The 19,795-nt window shown below is 36.0% G+C and overlaps 1 pseudogene; it reads right to left on the bottom strand.

Moving 5' to 3' along the window:
* LOC134222547 (uncharacterized) overlaps positions 1-19,795 on the bottom strand; it is a 76,985-nt pseudogene that overhangs the window by 32,636 nt on the left and 24,554 nt on the right.

The following is a 19,795-nucleotide window of genomic DNA, read 5'->3' as shown; positions in this document are numbered from 1 at the left end:
GAAGTCAGATAAGATTTAGATTGGGTTGTACCAGATTTGAGTCGATTTGAATGGATTTGCATTGGATTTAGATTGGATCTAATTTTGATAGGATTGAATTGCATTTGGATTGGATTTAAATTGGATTAAACTTGGAATGAATTCAATTGGAATGGATTTAGATTGGATTGGATTTTAATGAAGTTTGGATTCCGTTTTAGTGGATTTGGATTGGATAGCATTTGGATTTTTGGATTGGTTGGATTGCATTTGGATTGTTTGCATTGAAATCAGAATGGAGTTGGATTAGATTTGGATTGTACTAGATTTGGATTTGATTTGAATGTATTTGCATTGGATTAGAATTTGATCTGGATTAGAATTGGATTTGAATTTGATTTAGACTGGTTGTGGAATTAAATTTTAATGGGTTTGGATTAGATTTGAATTGGGTTTGATTGGTTTGAATTAGATTTGGATAGTATTTGGATTGCATTGCTTTGAATTAGTTTAGATTTGTTTGGAGTTGTTTTGGATTTTGTAGAATTGGTTGTATTGCATTTGAATAGGATTTAGATTGGATTGCATTTGGATTGTATTTCATTGAAATCAGTTTGATTTGGATTGAACTTGGATTAATTTGAATTGAATCTGGATTGGTTAGATTGCATTTGAATTGGATTAGTTTGGAATTGGTTGTATTGTATTTGCATTGGATTTGATTGGATTGAATGGTTAGATTTGTATAGGACTTGAATTGGATTTGATTTGAAATGGAGTTGAACTAGATCTGGATTGATTTGAATTGGATTGTATTCGGATTGGATTTTTATTATGTTAGACTGGAGTTGATCTAGATTTGGATTGGTTTGGGTCGTTATTGGTTTGTATTGCATATGGATTGGATTTAGATTGGATAGGATTTAGAGATTTGATTGGTTTGTTCTTGGATTGGATTTGAATTGGACTTGTATTCGGATTGAATTTGGGTTGTATTTCCTTGAAATCAGATTCGATCTTGATTGGATTTGCATTTGATTTGGAATTGAGTTTGTATTTCCTTCGATTGGATCTGGATTGGTGTGAGTTGGATTCAAATTGAATCTGGATTGAACTGGATTGGATTCAGATTTCATTGCATTTGGAATAGTTTTGAATTGGATTGGATTGTATTTGCATTGATATCGGTTTGCGTCGGGAAACCAGCTAGGCTGAAAGTCTCCTTAATAAAGAAACAAAAAACAAAAAAAGATATCGGTTTGGATTAAATTGAGATTGAGTTTGGATTGCATTTGGATTATAGTTGGATTGGATTAGAATTGGATTGCATTTGGATTGGTTGGATTTAAATTGGTTGCATTTGGATTGGTTTAGATTGGATTGAATTTGAAATAGAGTTGAAATGGATTTGTATTTTGATTAGATTTAGATTCTATGAAGTCAGATTAGATTTAGATTGGGTTGTACCAGATTTGGACTCGATTTGAATGGTTTGCATTGGATTTGGATTGGATCTAAATTTTGATAAGGTTTGAATTGCATTTGGATTGGATTTAACTTGGAATGGATTCGAATTGGAATGGATTTAGATTGGATTTGGATTGGATTTTAATGGAGTTTGGTTTGGTTTTTAGTGGTTTGGATTGGATGGCATTTGGTTTATTTGGATTGGATTTGGATTGCATTTGGATTGTTTTGCATTGAAAACGGAATGGAGTTGGATTAATTTGGATTGTACTAGATTTGGTTTGACTTGAATGGATTTGCATTGGTTTGAATTTGATCTGGATTAGGATTGATTTGAATTTGATTTCGACTGGTTAGATTGGAATTGAATTTCAATGGGTTGGATTAATTTGAATTGGATTTTGATTGTTGATAATTTGATAGTATTTGGATTGCATTGCTTTGAATTGGATTTAGATTGGATTTTTTTGGATTTGTTTTGGATTTTGTGAGATTGGATTTTGATTGCATTTGCATTGGATTTAGATTGGTTGCGAAATAAATCGGATTGGATATCATTTGGATTGTTTTGCATTGAAATCAGATTTGATTTGGATTGAACTTGGATTAAATTTGAATTGAATCTGGATTGGTTAGATTGCATTTGAATTAGTTGGTTTTGAGTTGGATTTGTATTTGCATTGGATTATGATTGGATTGAATTTAGGTTAGATTTGTATAGGACTTGAATTGGATTTGATTTGAAATGGAGTTGAACTAGTTTGGATTGGATTGTATTTGGATTGATTTTTTATGTTTAGACTGAGTTGATCTAGATTTGGATTGGATTTGGGTCGTTATTGGTTTGGATTAGATGTAGTTGGTTTTGTTTTATTGGTTGGATTGATTTTTCATTTGGGTATGAATGGGCCTAGCTTTGTATTGGATTTGATTGAACTGTTTTATCATTAGATATGGATTCGGCTTTGAATAAGTAATGATCTTTAACTATAATTAGAAACTCATTTAACAAATTTTGAAAAATCTAGTGCTAGGATCTAGTGCTTTATTATATTTGATGTTCAATTCAAATGAACTGCTGGTGAGTTAGAACCTAGAGATCCAAAAAAAAAAAAACATGATTTGAACCACAGGTGCAATTAAGTAAAGTGATTTTATAATATACAATGATTTACAAACTCTGTACGTGCAAAAAAAATCATTCAGACTTGATTAAATATTGAAGAGTTATAAATAAATTTAAAAAAAGAAACATGATGGGTAAAAATTTAAATAAAATAAATAAAGTTGATCGAATTGGTAAAGTTGATTTAAAGGTTAGAATGTCGATAAAGAATGGATGTGAATGTCATGTAAGTTTGTAATGTATTTGGACTGGAATCTGGTTTAGATGTAATTTGCAATGGATAAAATTTTGTTATATTAGTTCTTGTGAATTGCGATGGATTTTGATTGATATGTATTTACTTCCATATTAAGTACTTGACTTAGATTGATGAATATCTTGCATGAAAATGTAAAACGAAATGAGACATTCAATAATAATATTGATGTAGTTAAACAACAATACAACATCTTGGAGAGTAGAGGTAGGCAGGATTGTGGTGATAGCATTTAATTAAAATAAATAAAATAAATTAAAGTCGAACAAGTATTTAAATGTACTGAAAAAGCTTAAAAAGAAGTACAAGGCACTTATTATAAATCCTTATATATCACAAATTCTTTAACAATGTGATGTAAGCAAGCTTTGAAAGCTCAGTGCATATTGCTGGCAATTCATAAAAAGTAAGCAATTATATTGCACCTAATGAAATGAAGGCATTCATGGTAAAATATGGCAACAAGTATGAATGGCACGAATGGAGTGTTAACCCATCACTACCGGACCATTCTCATATGTCTATAGATATGAGTAAAATGGTAGAACAATTTGAATTTTTGCCGATGTGTTTAGGCGCATCAACGGTGAGACCTGCAGCTGGGCGGAGACTACGTGGCGTAGTGCCCATTCTGGACCAGGACCTACAGGAGTAGGTCCGAGCAGCATGAACCTATAGGAATGGGTCCGTGTTCCCGTGGCAGTAGGGCAGCGGTAGCGGGTGGCACCGCCCTGCTGGTCGAAATGCCGCCGGAGGAAGCAGTTCCCGATGACAATCAAGTCAGAGCAGGTAGAACTGCTCTCTACTTTGATTGTCGTTCGGAGTAGCGGCAACAAGCTCCGATTAGGAGCGGTGGTTGAATCAGTCACGACACTGTAATGTGACACGATAACATGGAATCTGATTGTTCTCTGCAGCAACACAATTTATTGGCAATAATGATCTTGCGGAGTAAATTCGACTGTACATTTTTGGTACAGATTTATCTTATTAAAGACTATTTTTCGTCATTGCAATGTACAATGCGTTGCCAAACTCGATTTTTTCATCACTCGTAGTATTTATTCAACTCTGTGCTGAAAAATTATCCTTTTGCAACTAGTTGCAGAAACTACTATTATAAGCATTAACTTTTGAATAAGAACCTTTTTACACTGGTTGGATGAAACTTACCCAGTAAATCGGCATCCGCAAATAATATATTCTTAACTCGAACGATTTCGGGTTCCCTTCGAAAACTTTCTGAGGTACATACGTATAGAAGAAGCCAAACACGCGTTGATTCATGCTCAAGCTGAAATACAAATACGAGAAAGGCAAAAAAGGTGTTGTAGGTATGTATTATATGGAATACGTGGAATACCGTTAGTCAATTTTTGTATTATTTTCAAATCTTTAAATAATCACAAGCTTGCCGGGCACGAGGACTATGTCCAAGGCTTGACGATCCCTCCCAGGCCATCTGCGAGTTGTGGACTGCCTACAGGATGGGTGGGGTTTGACAGTGCCCTGTTAAACCTCTATAAAAGCTGCATGTATCCATAGTAGGCCCCACAAGCGACTTGTCATCAAGCCTACAAGCCCAAATCCTGGTAGTTGGGTGGGACGCTAAACAGCCCTGCTTGACGGCCCTCCGACGAGACAGGAGGTTTGCGCCCAATACCGCCCTAAACCAATCATTACCAACAATATAAGAGATAATGCGACTCGATATAATCGGCAGAAGACCTGGGCGACGAATACAGGATCACGATTGGAAGCTTGGTGGGAATTACAGAGTCGCTGGGTTTCGCAGGTTGCGACAGGATGATCTACGATGAATTACATCCCCGCAACTGCAACGTCGTGGCACTGTAGGAGATTTCTGGACAGGACAGAAAGTGTGACAATTAGACCGGTAGTCCTCTACGGACACGAGACCTGGACGATGCTCGTGGAGGACCAACGCGCACTTGGAGTTTTCGAAGGAAAGTGCTGCTACCATCTTATGGGGGTGCAGATGGCGGACGGTACGTGGAGGCGAATGAACCACGAATTGCATCAGCTGTTGGGAGAACCACACGGATACAAATCTGATCCCGTTATCATGATTTGTAAATCATGAAACCAGAAGCTACATTCATTTATGAAATCATGACTATAAGTCATGAAATCATGACTATGAATCATGATTGCAAGACCAAATTACCATTTCGTGATTCCGTGCCCATTTTCGAGGCCAGAAATCATGATCACAGCAAGCGTTATGCGTATCTGTCAACATGCAATCAACCATTTTGCAGCATCGTTCGCGTTCGAAAGTAAAAATGCACTTGATTTTTTTTTTTGAAATAAGAAACTTTGACCATTTCTTTTTATCAGGTCAGTGCTAGTGTTTTCGTGCCATCGTTTTTGTAGGTGTTCTTGTCCGCAAGTAAAATTTTATATTTCGTTTGTTTCGTCGCCATCCTGTTTCCGCTAAAGTTCCGGTAAGTAACCCGAGCAAAGCTTGAGAGCAAAACGATAACTCGTTTTGATGTTGTGAAATCGCCGAATATGATTACTTAATTTGATATCTTTTTGGTCGTTTTAACGGTTAAAATAACAAAATAATAGCAGAAAAATCTACTGTGACATCAAATCGATAACTATTCCTGCATATCGATGAGAGCAAATCGAAAACTAAATTTGATATTGGTTCCGATAACAAAATAAGTACACAGTTTGATGTCAGATCATACAATTTAGAAATCTACAGCAAAATGATATCAAAATATATAATCAATCATGATGATTCATATTTGAAAACTAATTATGATTTCATTTTGATGTCGAATTCAAAATGTGTTTTCTATATGCTCTCGTTATGTTTTCAGACTTTGCTCGGGAAGAAAAATTGATAAATTTGAAAGAATAACTTTCCTTTTCTCTCGACTTTTTATGATTAAGTGCTCGTTTTATTCAACACAGTTCCGTTATCGTACATCCCGTCAGGCCCGTCTCCAGTCCGACCAGTTATGTTTCTAGCTCGTCAGTTCCATCCAATTGCGTCAGTTTGTTCCGTCTCGCTCCATCAGGTAGGGTGGTCATTTTGCCTTTCTATATAATTTTAATTTGCGGAATTAAAACTAATACAAAACTAAATTTTAGCATATTCATCATTATGGATCATGGAATGAACCTCTGCTGCCTGCAATATAAGCGGAGAATAACCCATGAGCAGAAGCTCTATAATCCACTTCTGGACAATGAAATTCTAGAGGTATTTTAAAACAATCTTGACCGTGCAGAGCTGGCCAATTACTCCTATGTATAATCGTCAGTCAAGGAATCACTACTTCGAGGTTCTGCAGCTAAAGGAAAGCGATTAGAGCTTTCTGTGATTGCCAGAGATCTATCTTGCACAAAGCTGCAAAAGAACGGACATTTCTTTCTTAACTCCCTTATTTCCCAATTCAGAAAACTGGTAGTGACATTGAGGTCTATTTCAGGCCCAGAGGAGTTTAAAAACGATTGCAGCTTTGTACCTGTTATAGGTTTTGAAATTTTTTGACTATTCTAACTTTCAAACGTAAATTTTGGGTGATAACGACTTTAGCGACCTCTAGGAACGCACAACAAAAAAGTGACACTTTGTGCATTGCGGTCAAAACCCCAACTTAAGATTCGTTCCCAGAGTTTATTTTCGATCGATTCTCAGTCTTTGGAACCAAATTGGAGGTATAGTTTCGGATGTCGTTTTGCAATTTACCGAGGCTAAGAAATTGAGTGCATCCAGGAATCGATTTCGAAGGAACATAGATTCTTAGGACAATTTTGGGTGATTTCTTGCCTTTTGAAGAGATGATTTTGGAAATAAGAGCATTGCGTAACAATAATCAAATAAAATTAGTCATTGTCCATTTCCATGGATCAACACAATTCCTGTTATTCCACGGTCCGTGTCCCTCCGGGAAACCCGGAACTCCGTAAAATGGTAAATTCATAGAAACTTATCATGAAAAGCGCCGTTTTCAAGTTTTTCCATTTCGATTGCTGAGCAACAAATTATTGTGTGACCCATTGTGATAGACTTGAGTGCACCGGAGTCCTCAGAAGGGTCCGGAACTCCAATAAGTGGCCATTCATGGGCTCATCCTTGAAGAGCGCGGTTTTTCTAAAGCCTCTCATTATTGAGCTCTGAGTAACAAATGATTGTGGTGACCCATTTTGATGGACCTAGGTGCCCTAAAGTCCCTCAGAAGATCGAAACGTCCTCAAAAGTGGTCAATTTATGAAACTCATCATAGAGAACTGGTTTCTCAAAGCTTTTTATTTCGAACACTGAAGTAACAAATGATTGTGTGACCCATTGTGGATGAACTTGGTATTACACCTTTCTAAGATCCGGAACATCCGTAGAAATGTTCAATTCATGAATTTTCACATAGAAGAACACGGCTTTCAAAGCTTTTTTAAATGCTCTAAGTTATATAAAATTTCGTTACCCATTCCTGGACCTGACCACTATGGGTCCTTCATGGATAATGTAATATCCCTAAAAGTTGCCAGCTAACAGAAACTCGAATCCTAGAGCACGTTTAAAAAATCTATTATCGCACTCTGAGCAAGACATTGTGTCCATGACCACTTATGGACTTGAATGGCCAATAAGGCCCTTTGATCCATACACATAGACATTTCAGAAATTTTGTCGTTCTTTTTGTTTTTGTAAATAATTGCAAAACAATCGAGATTTTCATAAATAACTTTCATTTTGTAAACCTTTTCGATTAGAAACTATAGGTTCCGTTCACGAATTTTGCTTTCTCAACTTTTGTAAACAAATTAAAAATTGAAAATATTTTTTTGATATTGTCACGTTTTCTATTTTATCACCTCAAAATTCATCAAGAATTATTAATAGCGTATATTACTAATGAATGCAAAATCGTAACAGGATTGTTGTCCTTCTGGTGAGAAAATCAATCTCTCAAAATTTCAGCTCAATCGCTTTGTGCTTCTGATTGCTTGATTGAGTTCAGAATTGCAAAAAGGTCAGTTGGTATGTGCTCTGTAACATATTCAATTTCATAGAAGATTGTATTGTACTGATTTGATTCGATCAATAAATCCAAAATACACAATCTAGCTCCTAATAAATCAGCCGAAAACTAAGTAAAAGTTAATTTAATCATCACAATCTTCTGTGAAATTGTTCTACCTTAACACTCAACTGCCTTTTTGCGAATCTAGGCTCAATCGAGCATTCAGAACCAATTTCCAGATCGAATGAGTGACGGAGGTGCATTTTCCTATATATTTTGGCTGAAATCCCCATACAAACTTTAAATCAAATGCGCCAGCTTATGCAACAAGTGATTGAGCTGAAATTTTGAGAGATTGTTTTCTCACCAAAGACACAATCCTTGGGGTGACCGATGGAATTCGACAACTTTTCTACCCATACTAAGCTGTCCTGCATGTCTTTTGTCCCATGTTTCTTTTAGTTATGTTGTTTCTTTACAAAATCAGATTATTTTACAGCAAATTCATGCTTATATTTCTAAAAGATGCTATATACACATTTTCAAAGCTTTTCCCCTTCAAGAAAACTCTGTTCAAGGCATCGTGAAGGAGAAACAAGATTTTGCAACCTGAGCAGATGCCAGAATCAGTGAAACAACGAGAACTCAACGCAAAATCCGAAAGGTATTCTACGTAATTCGTCAAACAATAAATAAAATATTCATTTACAGTTCAAAAACTTCAACGAGTATCTCAGCAACCGACCGGAAGGCAAAGGGATCATCTAGTACTATGAACAAAATAAATCTAATGAAAATACAAAATGTATTACATACAGATTCACAACGCAAAAACATGTTTTATATATGGTACTGAAAAGCCCCGATTTCATTATTCAAAATCCAGAAATCAGATTTGGATTCTATGGCCTAGAAAAAAAACGGAATCATGAATTGTGCGCATCCACTATCATGAGCCAAGGTCTGATTTCCAGAATTCAAATCGATTTGGGAACAGTGACTTGATATCAGATTCCGATTCATGGTTCTCGCATGACAGAATAATTGGTAACGCTTCGGATGCTTCGGGCGCGAATCATGCAGTATCATGGCTCAAATCATGGTGTATTTCATAAGGAAAATACACTAGGCTCATCGATATCATGCAGTCATTCCTACCACTTTGAGGGCGGCTGTACCGTGCATCCTCGTTCACACCGCGAAAATCGGACGACTGCGATGGGCCGGGCACGTAGCCAGATATCGGACAACTGGTGAAAATGGTTCTCGACAACGATCGATGAGGCACAAGAAGGCGAAGGTGCGCAGCAGGCAAGGTGATCGATCAGGTGGAAGATTGACTTTGGACCCTCGTGACCTGGTTGGCACGTGTAGCCATGGACCAGAATGGAGAAGATCTTTATATACACACAGGCCACATTCGGCCTTAGTCTATTAAATAAACTAAATAACTGGAAGTACATTCTAACAAAATGGATGTGGAATACGTATCATAACTCGTTATCAGATATATATTTCATGTTTACTCATGTGAAATCATAACAGGTAGTAATCATAAACTTCTTGAACTTTAAAGAAGTAGCAAAGCTCTTACATCATATTATAGCATCATCATGGACGTCACAGGGATAAAGCATATAAAAGGTAATTAAATAGGTATTAGAGAATTGACTCAATAAGCATACAGTTACTACTATCGAGTAAATCATATTTTTTTTTAACTATTAATATATGAAGCTAGGATTTGTTTTAAGAAGCTGATTTCTAACAATTATTTGTCTTATCAAAAGGTCAATCGGAACACAATTTTCTACGGGTTTTAATAAATCTTAAGCAAAATAATTCGCTGTAACACTTGTTGATTGAGTATAGATTTATATTACGTAAAAACTCTATAAGTAAACTTACCTGCGGATAGTTCTCATAAGAAATATATTTTCAAAGCCTGTTGTAAGACAAGTTTGATTGAAATTGCAAAAACCGAACATTAGTATGAAGAGTATAAAATAAAAAAAATACAGTCAACCTTTCTTTCATTGCATGGTGCACCATGATCCGTGGTATCTATAATAACAACCCATAACCATGACCATATACGCGTTGCATGCACCCATCAATTACTCTTCCACGTGAATCCGAAACAATCACGTTTCCAATTTCCTTCCAAGACTGATGTAGTTGCTGCAGTATACTCCACTTCAGTTACCGACCGGTTTCGAAATACCTTTCTGGTGGGCACCCAAACATAGTTTTCTTCGCCTTTTTTGGCTTTTCACTTGGGAGTAAATTATAATTTGCCAATACAACATCGAAAAGAAGAAAAGAAGGAAGGAAGATTTGATCCCTATCGAGGTTGTGGTTGAACTTAGAGCCGCAACCTTGTTTCAGTTCTATCAGCTATAATTCATTCACCTTTTTATTGGGGTTTCTGCTCCAAAAGCCAGTGAGTTAGAGGCAGAAGGATATTCAACAGGTGCCGAGGATGAAACACCCAATTATATTCAGATACATGTAGTGTGATCTATGTATTAAAGCCGAATGGAAGTAAATACATCATACTCACTGGATTCACTGGAGCATAAACGCGTGGTTGTTTGATTGACTGAATGAAAATCTAGGGAGGACTCGTAACAGAGTGGAGCTATAGGTAATTTTCAACACGGAAGCAATAATGCGATTCTATTTAGCCAGCTATTAGTGATGTGATGTAAATACTTTTATTAGGCATCTGAGAGGCCCAAGTTTGTTGATGTCAAGCTTTGCCTTTCTCTTATGTGCCCAATTCTATGATAGTCCTTTTCAAACACTCATTACAAGGTACATCGTTTACGTGACCTAAAGAGAAGTATGCTGAGTATGATTGATTTTAATTTCTGGACCAGCCTAAGAACTGTTTTCGGGCGGCAATGTTCCCGTATAGGGGATGTAATGCAAAGAATAATGAGAAGAATTACATTTTATGTAACCAGATCTAGTTATTACTATAAGAAGCGGTTGAGTTGGTGCATTTAACATTCGACGACTGTTGACTTTACGCGTTGAAATAAATTGAACGGAAGAATTGTTTAGTTTCAAGTAATAGCCATTACTTTCTCGTATACTAGAAGAATGAACTCTGTCATCAAAAGAAAAAAGAATCATGAAAAAATTACAGCGATGTGGGATGCAGCTCAAAATATTTTTTAAATTTCAAAACGGTATATATTTACAATAATTAATGGCATGAGGTTAGAATTTTGATTATCTACATATATTAAGTTGAATTTAATGACAATAAGTTTTCTCAGAAATTACGGAGATGGTACTATTTTCAATGTTTATTGAATTTCTAATCTCGCCTAATAAATCATTTCAAATAAATCTCTTTTGTAATTTTAATATTTTAAATTCCATTGGCTATACCTTGTCGTGTTAATTTTCAGTGATTCTACTTTTCCTCGATGACGCGTTATCCACTTCTCTCGCGTTAAAGTCACCGCTAGATGAGTATACAGCGTAGTATTTTGCCATTGCCATTGTACTCAATGGAGAAGGGTTAGCAGGAATTTTCTCTTTCGTCATAGTCTCGAAAACCAATAAAGAGAGCAACTTTTGGCAAACTCATTCGTACCAAACCGTGAGCTCATTAGAAACGTTCTGCTATGATGGACGTTGCTTCCGTTGGTTTAAGCCCCTACGACGTGACGGTAATACCTGCCTGCCTCATACAGCGCCGTTTCAGGAAGGAATAGAATCATAAATCATGGAAATCTCGATTGATTGTGCGACCCATCATAAAAGATAGGCAAACTATGCGGCAAACCTACTTACAATCACGATATGAGACATTTTGTTGACAATTGAATTATTGATTGGGTGTGGCACAGATACCGGTATGTAGGTTGAATAATTTTAAACGGCATTGCCCAATTGCCTAGGAATTGATCAAAATCGAAGCATGAAACTCATTGATTGAAATTTCAATTTCAAAACTCGACTCATATTAGTACACTCAACCCACAACTCCACTTACACCGAAACACGTCGTAGATCATGGAAAACTTTCCGCATTTCGAACTCATCGTCGAACGATACTTCGAGGGTGGTTTCTTAGACAGGCGACCGGCGCGGGCGATGTCCTCCAGGCGCCGATTGTACTCTCGATGTTGCAGAAATCGATTGATTGTCCAGGAAGCAGCGCGACGCTTCGGCGATGGCTGCCAGATCTCCGCCGCGATGGCGATGAAAGGTGATGCATCCTCATTGATTTCGCTTTCGATTCCACAGGGTGGTCTCCTTCAGGTCCAGGGAGGTTTTCAGCTGGCTGGGAATGGCCATTGGACAAGTGGAAATTAGAATGTTGCTTTTCTTTAACATACAGTTGTACTGATAAGATAGTATTTAAAAAAAAAAAATAGGTTGAATTGTAATCCCAATTCCATATTTATTTCAAAATTTATTCATTTGATTTCAAAATAGGGATTGATCGCTATGCAAACAACCAAGCAATTTATGGATCTATTGAGCAATTCGCACGAATTCGTAGGTGGTACAAGCCAAGACTATTCTATGAGGGTAGCATTATTTTCATCCGTTACCACATATATTGATTTGGGATTAATTACTATCTCTTACTTAGATGGAAGCAATGCACTCTCCAATAGTCAAGATCTGTCCTGCCTACGACCTTTACGAATGTAGGGAGAAAAGGATAGTTAGCTAGAACTCTTAAGAAAGATGCAGAGAACTCTACGACCTCGCATTGGTGCCACGGAAGGTTTTGGATTGTTAGTGTGGAAGGTTATAACATTATACTAAAGACACACTGGTGACAACGACGTGGTATACCACGTTTATACCCTTATATTGATGCCATGGTTTTCCACGTTGTACCAACATGGTACAAGGGACCACACATAGTACAACTTGTACCATGGTGAGATACCACAGGTGTCATTAGTATTAGGAATCGTTTTGGTAGAACGTGAAACACAGAAATAACTAAGATAGAAATACAAAGTCGCCCTGCTTATAGGGCAGAAGCTGTAGACACTAGACTGCCGAGCTCGTCACTGGATCTACATAGAGGGGCACTGGCAGTACAATATTAGATTATTTAAAAACTTTTCTGGAGCTTCTCTCCCATATTCAAAGAATTATAGGGATAAATCGTTATTTCAAATATAATTCCACGTCAGCATCCGTGCAAGACGGTTTAAGTCCGCGTACGGCGTACGGTTTTCTGTCCTTTTTTTTCACTAAAGTATAGGTTTTTTCACCGAAGATTTTGTGAATCAGTGCTTGGGTGGAAGTACTCCTCAATTGAAACAATTAGGTAGCCATTCCTGGATTTCGATCGATTTTTGCAAAATAACGATAAGTTTACAACTTCATCGGCATCCATCGTCAACGAGCGCAGGCATCACCGCCCAGCCGAGCGGTCCATCACCATCATCATCCTCGTGCGCTCCACCAACAGACGCTGTTGTTCCGCACCTTTGCCCAGCTGCAGGGGTTGAGTGCGGCGCAGACACAACAACAACGTGCTTCGATCGCACCACACGGCGTGACCATCCGTCCAGTTCCAGTGTGTGCTGCCAGAACCGTTAGACTACGTTCCAGACTGGTGATTTAAGATATGTGAACTTTGATGTCAAGCTTAGGGTTGTGGCACCGTTAGTACCGGTACCGAAAATACCGAATACCGCGAATTTCAGTATCGAAAAAGTACTAGACACTATGAACCGTATATATGTACCTGATAAAAACAGTAAAATATACAATTTGTTTGCAAATAATAAAATATGATTGAGTGTAAGTAAATGATTGTAAACGACCAGTAATTGTGATCAAACAATCACAATTTTCAATTATCCTAATTTAACGAATCAAAAGAATTTTCATGCGTAATACACAACTTAGATTAGAGCATCGTAATTCAAGGTCAGCAAATGTATGACTCTTAAATGATTTTGTCTTAAAAATGCAGATCAATATTTCCCACTAATTACCCGTCAACTGGGGAAGATGATCATTGAGGTGAAGATGATCATTTGATGTCAGTCAAAAGTACCAATATTTTTTATGAAACGGTAGTCAACAATCACTCCGTCAAGTAATGTTACCGCTATTAGAAATCCAGATGTTTTCGATTATAATCATGAAAATGTATTTTGTGAAAGAAAGAGAGAGTAGTCATAAATGACTATTTTCGTTTCAAATATTGACTTCGTAGACTTCTTTACGTAATAAAATCAACATTCATACAAATAACCTAGTGTATTTTGACTACTAGGTCATAATGATTTTAGTAAGCTGTCTAGATCAACTTCACCCCAAACAGATTACTCAAAATGTGTGATAATTTAATTTATTTTAATAAATGCGAACGCATTTCAGAAAACTAAAGTTGTTGATTATTGCAACGTATAGCAGTACATGTTTTGAAAATATTTGTTTCGATTTAAAATGTAAACACATTGTTATTGCATGTTTTGTCTTAAAAGATCATCTTCAGCAATACGTAACTTGGAAAAATTTCAATAGTAATTTAAAATTTCTTCAAAACAAAAAGTAAATCATATTTATCAATTATAGAGAATAAATGTAAGGTCTCTGTCGGGTTTTTCTTTTTTTTTAATGACTAAACACAATTTAACTTCTATAATATACATATATTTATTTTATTAACAACACTTTTCAGCACATCCTCATTCTACAATATTCGTCACAAAACTGCCTTATTCTCATTTCAAGCGTCGTCAAAACATCATGCCCAGTCCCTCTCTTCAGTCTTCTGCGCTCTTCGCTCAATTCCATTTTCGAACAAAACTGTCCAACTCGTACACTCTAATAAATTACCTAACAAATTTGAGGTTCATTTTAACTTTATATTTTAAAACTAATATTTTACTTAAAAGAACGAGCTAATATTATTATGTTGTAAATGTTATTTTCTATTACCCTACATCCTCCACTTCCTCTACTCTGAATCATGGTAAATTGGTATTAATTAATAATAAATAATTAAAAAAACTTTCCCAGTTTTACAACACAATAGTCAAGAACAATTTACTACTAGAAAATCCTTTAAGTAATGTAACGCACGTTATGAAGCTGTAGTAGAATTAATCTGTAAAGAAAAACATTATTAATTATAAAAAATCACTATATTTATATGGAACGAAACTTACCATGGCACGATTTAAAGCATTTGTTTCATCAACAATCTGAGTACATGAATTGACTGATCTTTTCTTCACTTCCAAGGATTGAGTTTTCCTGACTAAAGAATATTAATCCGCTTCAAAATCAGAAAATGTTTATCAAACTATTTAGCATTTCAAGCATTATATGTTCTACCAGACTATGATCCTCTTCAAGTACTACCTCTTCTATCTCTATTCAGTATCATCAGCTGATCTTGTATTCGCTTTTATGGGTTGAGTTTTCCAGGCTCAAGAACATCAATTCGGCTTCAAAATCGAAAGATAATTATCAATTTATTTAGCTTTTCAAGCATTACATATTCTATCAGATTTCGATCCTCTTCAAGTACTACATCTTCTATCTCTATTCAGTATCAACAGCTGATCTTGTATTCGCTTTCATGAGTTGAGTTTTCCAGGCCCAAGAACATCAATTCGGCTTCAAAATCGAAAGATAATTATCAAACTATTTAGCTTTTCAAGCATTACATATTCTATCAGATTTCGATCCTCTTCTAGTACTACATCTTCTATCTCTATTCAGTATCAACAGCTGCTCTTGTATTCGCTTTCATGAGTTGAGTTTTCCAGGCCCAAGAAAATCCGGCGTCAAAATCGAAAGATGTTTATTAAACTATTTAGCATTTCAAGCATTATATGTTCTACCAGACTACGATCCTCTTCAAGTACTACATCTTCTATCTCTATTCAGTATCAACAGCTGATCTTGAATTCGCTTTCATGAGTTGAGTTTTCCAGGCTCAAGAACATCAATTCGGCTTCAAAATCGAAAGATAATTATCAAACTATTTAGCTTTTCAAGCATTACATATTCTATCAGATTTCGATCCTCTTCTAGTACTACATCTTCTATCTCTATTCAGTATCAACAGCTGATCTTGTATTCGCTTTCATGAGTTGAGTTTTCCAGGCCCAAGAAAATCAATCCGGCGTCAAAATCGAAAGATGTTTATTAAACTATTTAGCATCTCAAGCATTATATGTTCTATCAGACTACGATCCTCTTCAAGTACTACATCTTCTATCTCTATTCAGTATCAACAGCTGATCTTGTATTCGCTTTCATGAGTTGAGTTTTCCACGCCCAAGAAAATCAATCCAGCGTCAAAATCGAAAGATGTTTATCAAACTATTTACCATTTCAAGCATTATATGTTCTATCAGACTACGATCCTCTTCAAGTACTACATCTTCTATCTCTATTCAGTATCAACAGCTGATCTTGTATTCGCTTTCATGAGTTGAGTTTTCCACGCCCAAGAAAATCAATCCAGCGTCAAAATCGAAAGATGTTTATCAAACTATTTACCATTTCAAGCATTATATGTTCTATCAGACTACGATCCTCTTCAAGTACTACATCTTCTATCTCTATTCAGTATCAACAGCTGATCTTGTATTCGCTTTCATGAGTTGAGTTTTCCACGCCCAAGAAAATCAATCCGGCGTCAAAATCGAAAGATGTTTATTAAACTATTTAGCATCTCAAGCAACATATGTTCTATCAGATTTCGATCCTCTTCAAGTACTACATCTTCTATCTCTATTCAGTATCAACAGCTGATCTTGTATTCGCTTTCATGAGTTGAGTTTTCCACGCCCAAGAAAATCAATCCAGCGTCAAAATCGAAAGATGTTTATCAAACTATTTACCATTTCAAGCATTATATGTTCTATCAGACTACGATCCTCTTCAAGTACTACATCTTCTATCTCTATTCAGTATCAAGAGCTGATCTTGTATTCGCTTTCATGAGTTGAGTTTTCCAGGCTCAAGAACATCAATCCGGCTTCAAAATCGAAAGAAGTTTATCAAACTATTTAGCATTTCAAGCATTATATGTTCTATCAGACTACGATCCTCTTCAAGTACTACATCTTCTATCTCTATTCAGTATCAACAGCTGATCTTGTATTCGCTTTCATGAGTTGAGTTTTCCACGCCCAAGAAAATCAATCCGGCGTCAAAATCGAAAGATGTTTATCAAACTATTTACCATTTCAAGCATTATATGTTCTATCAGACTACGATCCTCTTCAAGTACTACATCTTCTATCTCTATTCAGTATCAACAGCTGATCTTGTATTCGCTTTCATGAGTTGAGTTTTCCAGGCTCAAGAACATCAATCCGGCGTCAAAATCGAAAGAAGTTTATCAAACTATTTTAGCATTTCAAGCATTATATGTTCTATCAGACTACGATCCTCTTCAAGTACTACATCTTCTATCTCTATTCAGTATCAACAGCTGATCTTGTATTCGCTTTCATGAGTTGAGTTTTCCAGGCCCAAGAAAATCAATCCGGCGTCAAAATCGAAAGATGTTTATTAAACTATTTAGCATCTCAAGCATTATATGTTCTATCAGATTTCGATCCTCTTCAAGTACTACATCTTCTATCTCTATTCAGTATCAACAGCTGATCTTGTATTCGCCTTCATGAGTTGAGTTTTCCAGGCCCAAGAAAATCAATCCGGCGTCAAAATCGAAAGATGTTTATTAAACTATTTAGCATCTCAAGCAACATATGTTCTATCAGATTTCGATCCTCTTCAAGTACTACATCTTCTATCTCTATTCAGTATCAACAGCTGATCTTGTATTCGCTTTCATGAGTTGAGTTTTCCACGCCCAAGAAAATCAATCCAGCGTCAAAATCGAAAGATGTTTATCAAACTATTTACCATTTCAAGCATTATATGTTCTATCAGACTACGATCCTCTTCAAGTACTACATCTTCTATCTCTATTCAGTATCAACAGCTGATCTTGTATTCGCTTTCATGAGTTGAGTTTTCCACGCCCAAGAAAATCAATCCGGCGTCAAAATCGAAAGATGTTTATTAAACTATTTAGCATCTCAAGCATTATATGTTCTATCAGATTTCGATCCTCTTCAAGTACTACATCTTCTATCTCTATTCAGTATCAACAGCTGATCTTGTATTCGCTTTCATGAGTTGAGTTTTCCAGGCTCAAGAACATCAATCCGGCTTCAAAATCGAAAGAAGTTTATCAAACTATTTAGCATTTCAAGCATTATATGTTCTATCAGACTACGATCCTCTTCAAGTACTACATCTTCTATCTCTATTCAGTATCAACAGCTGATCTTGTATTCGCTTTCATGAGTTGAGTTTTCCAGGCTCAAGAACATCAATCCGGCTTCAAAATCGAAAGAAGTTTATCAAACTATTTAGCATTTCAAGCATTATATGTTCTATCAGACTACGATCCTCTTCAAGTACTACATCTTCTATCTCTATTCAGTATCAACAGCTGATCTTGTATTCGCTTTCATGAGTTGAGTTTTCCACGCCCAAGAAAATCAATCCGGCGTCAAAATCGAAAGATGTTTATCAAACTATTTACCATTTCAAGCATTATATGTTCTATCAGACTACGATCCTCTTCAAGTACTACATCTTCTATCTCTATTCAGTATCAACAGCTGATCTTGTATTCGCTTTCATGAGTTGAGTTTTCCAGGCTCAAGAACATCAATCCGGCTTCAAAATCGAAAGAAGTTTATCAAACTATTTAGCATTTCAAGCATTATATGTTCTATCAGACTACGATCCTCTTCAAGTACTACATCTTCTATCTCTATTCAGTATCAACAGCTGATCTTGTATTCGCTTTCATGAGTTGAGTTTTCCAGGCTCAAGAACATCAATCCGGCTTCAAAATCGAAAGAAGTTTATCAAACTATTTAGCATTTCAAGCATTATATGTTCTATCAGACTACGATCCTCTTCAAGTACTACATCTTCTATCTCTATTCAGTATCAACAGCTGATCTTGTATTCGCTTTCATGAGTTGAGTTTTCCACGCCCAAGAAAATCAATCCAGCGTCAAAATCGAAAGATGTTTATCAAACTATTTACCATTTCAAGCATTATATGTTCTATCAGACTACGATCCTCTTCAAGTACTACATCTTCTATCTCTATTCAGTATCAACAGCTGATCTTGTATTCGCTTTCATGAGTTGAGTTTTCCAGGCCCAAGAAAATCAATCCGGCGTCAAAATCGAAAGATGTTTATTAAACTATTTAGCATCTCAAGCAACATATGTTCTATCAGATTTCGATCCTCTTCAAGTACTACATCTTCTATCTCTATTCAGTATCAACAGCTGATCTTGTATTCGCTTTCATGAGTTGAGTTTTCCACGCCCAAGAAAATCAATCCGGCTTCAAAATCGAAAGATTATTATCAAACTATTTAGCTTTTCAAGCATTACATATTCTATCAGATTTCGATCCTCTTCAAGTACTACATCTTCTATCTCTATTCAGTATCAACAGCTGATCTTGTATTCGCTTTCATGAGTTGAGTTTTCCAGGCTCAAGAACATCAATTCGGCTTCAAAATCGAAAGATTATTATCAAACTATTTAGCTTTTCAAGCATTACATATTCTATCAGATTTCGATCCTCTTCAAGTACTACATCTTCTATCTCTATTCAGTATCAACAGCTGATCTTGTATTCGCTTTCATGAGTTGAGTTTTCCACGCCCAAGAAAATCAATCCGGCGTCAAAATCGAAAGATGTTTATCAAACTATTTACCATTTCAAGCATTATATGTTCTACCAGACTACGATCCTCTTCAAGTACTACATCTTCTATCTCTATTCAGTATCAACAGCTGATCTTGTATTCGCTTTCATGAGTTGAGTTTTCCAGGCTCAAGAACATCAATTCGGCTTCAAAATCGAAAGATTATTATCAAACTATTTAGCTT

This window comes from Armigeres subalbatus, chromosome 3 (genome assembly GCF_024139115.2).
Source record: "Armigeres subalbatus isolate Guangzhou_Male chromosome 3, GZ_Asu_2, whole genome shotgun sequence".
NCBI lineage: Eukaryota > Metazoa > Arthropoda > Insecta > Diptera > Culicidae > Armigeres > Armigeres subalbatus.
Note: the sequence above shows the minus strand (reverse complement) of the source record. Positions and strands in the feature narration are given on the sequence as shown.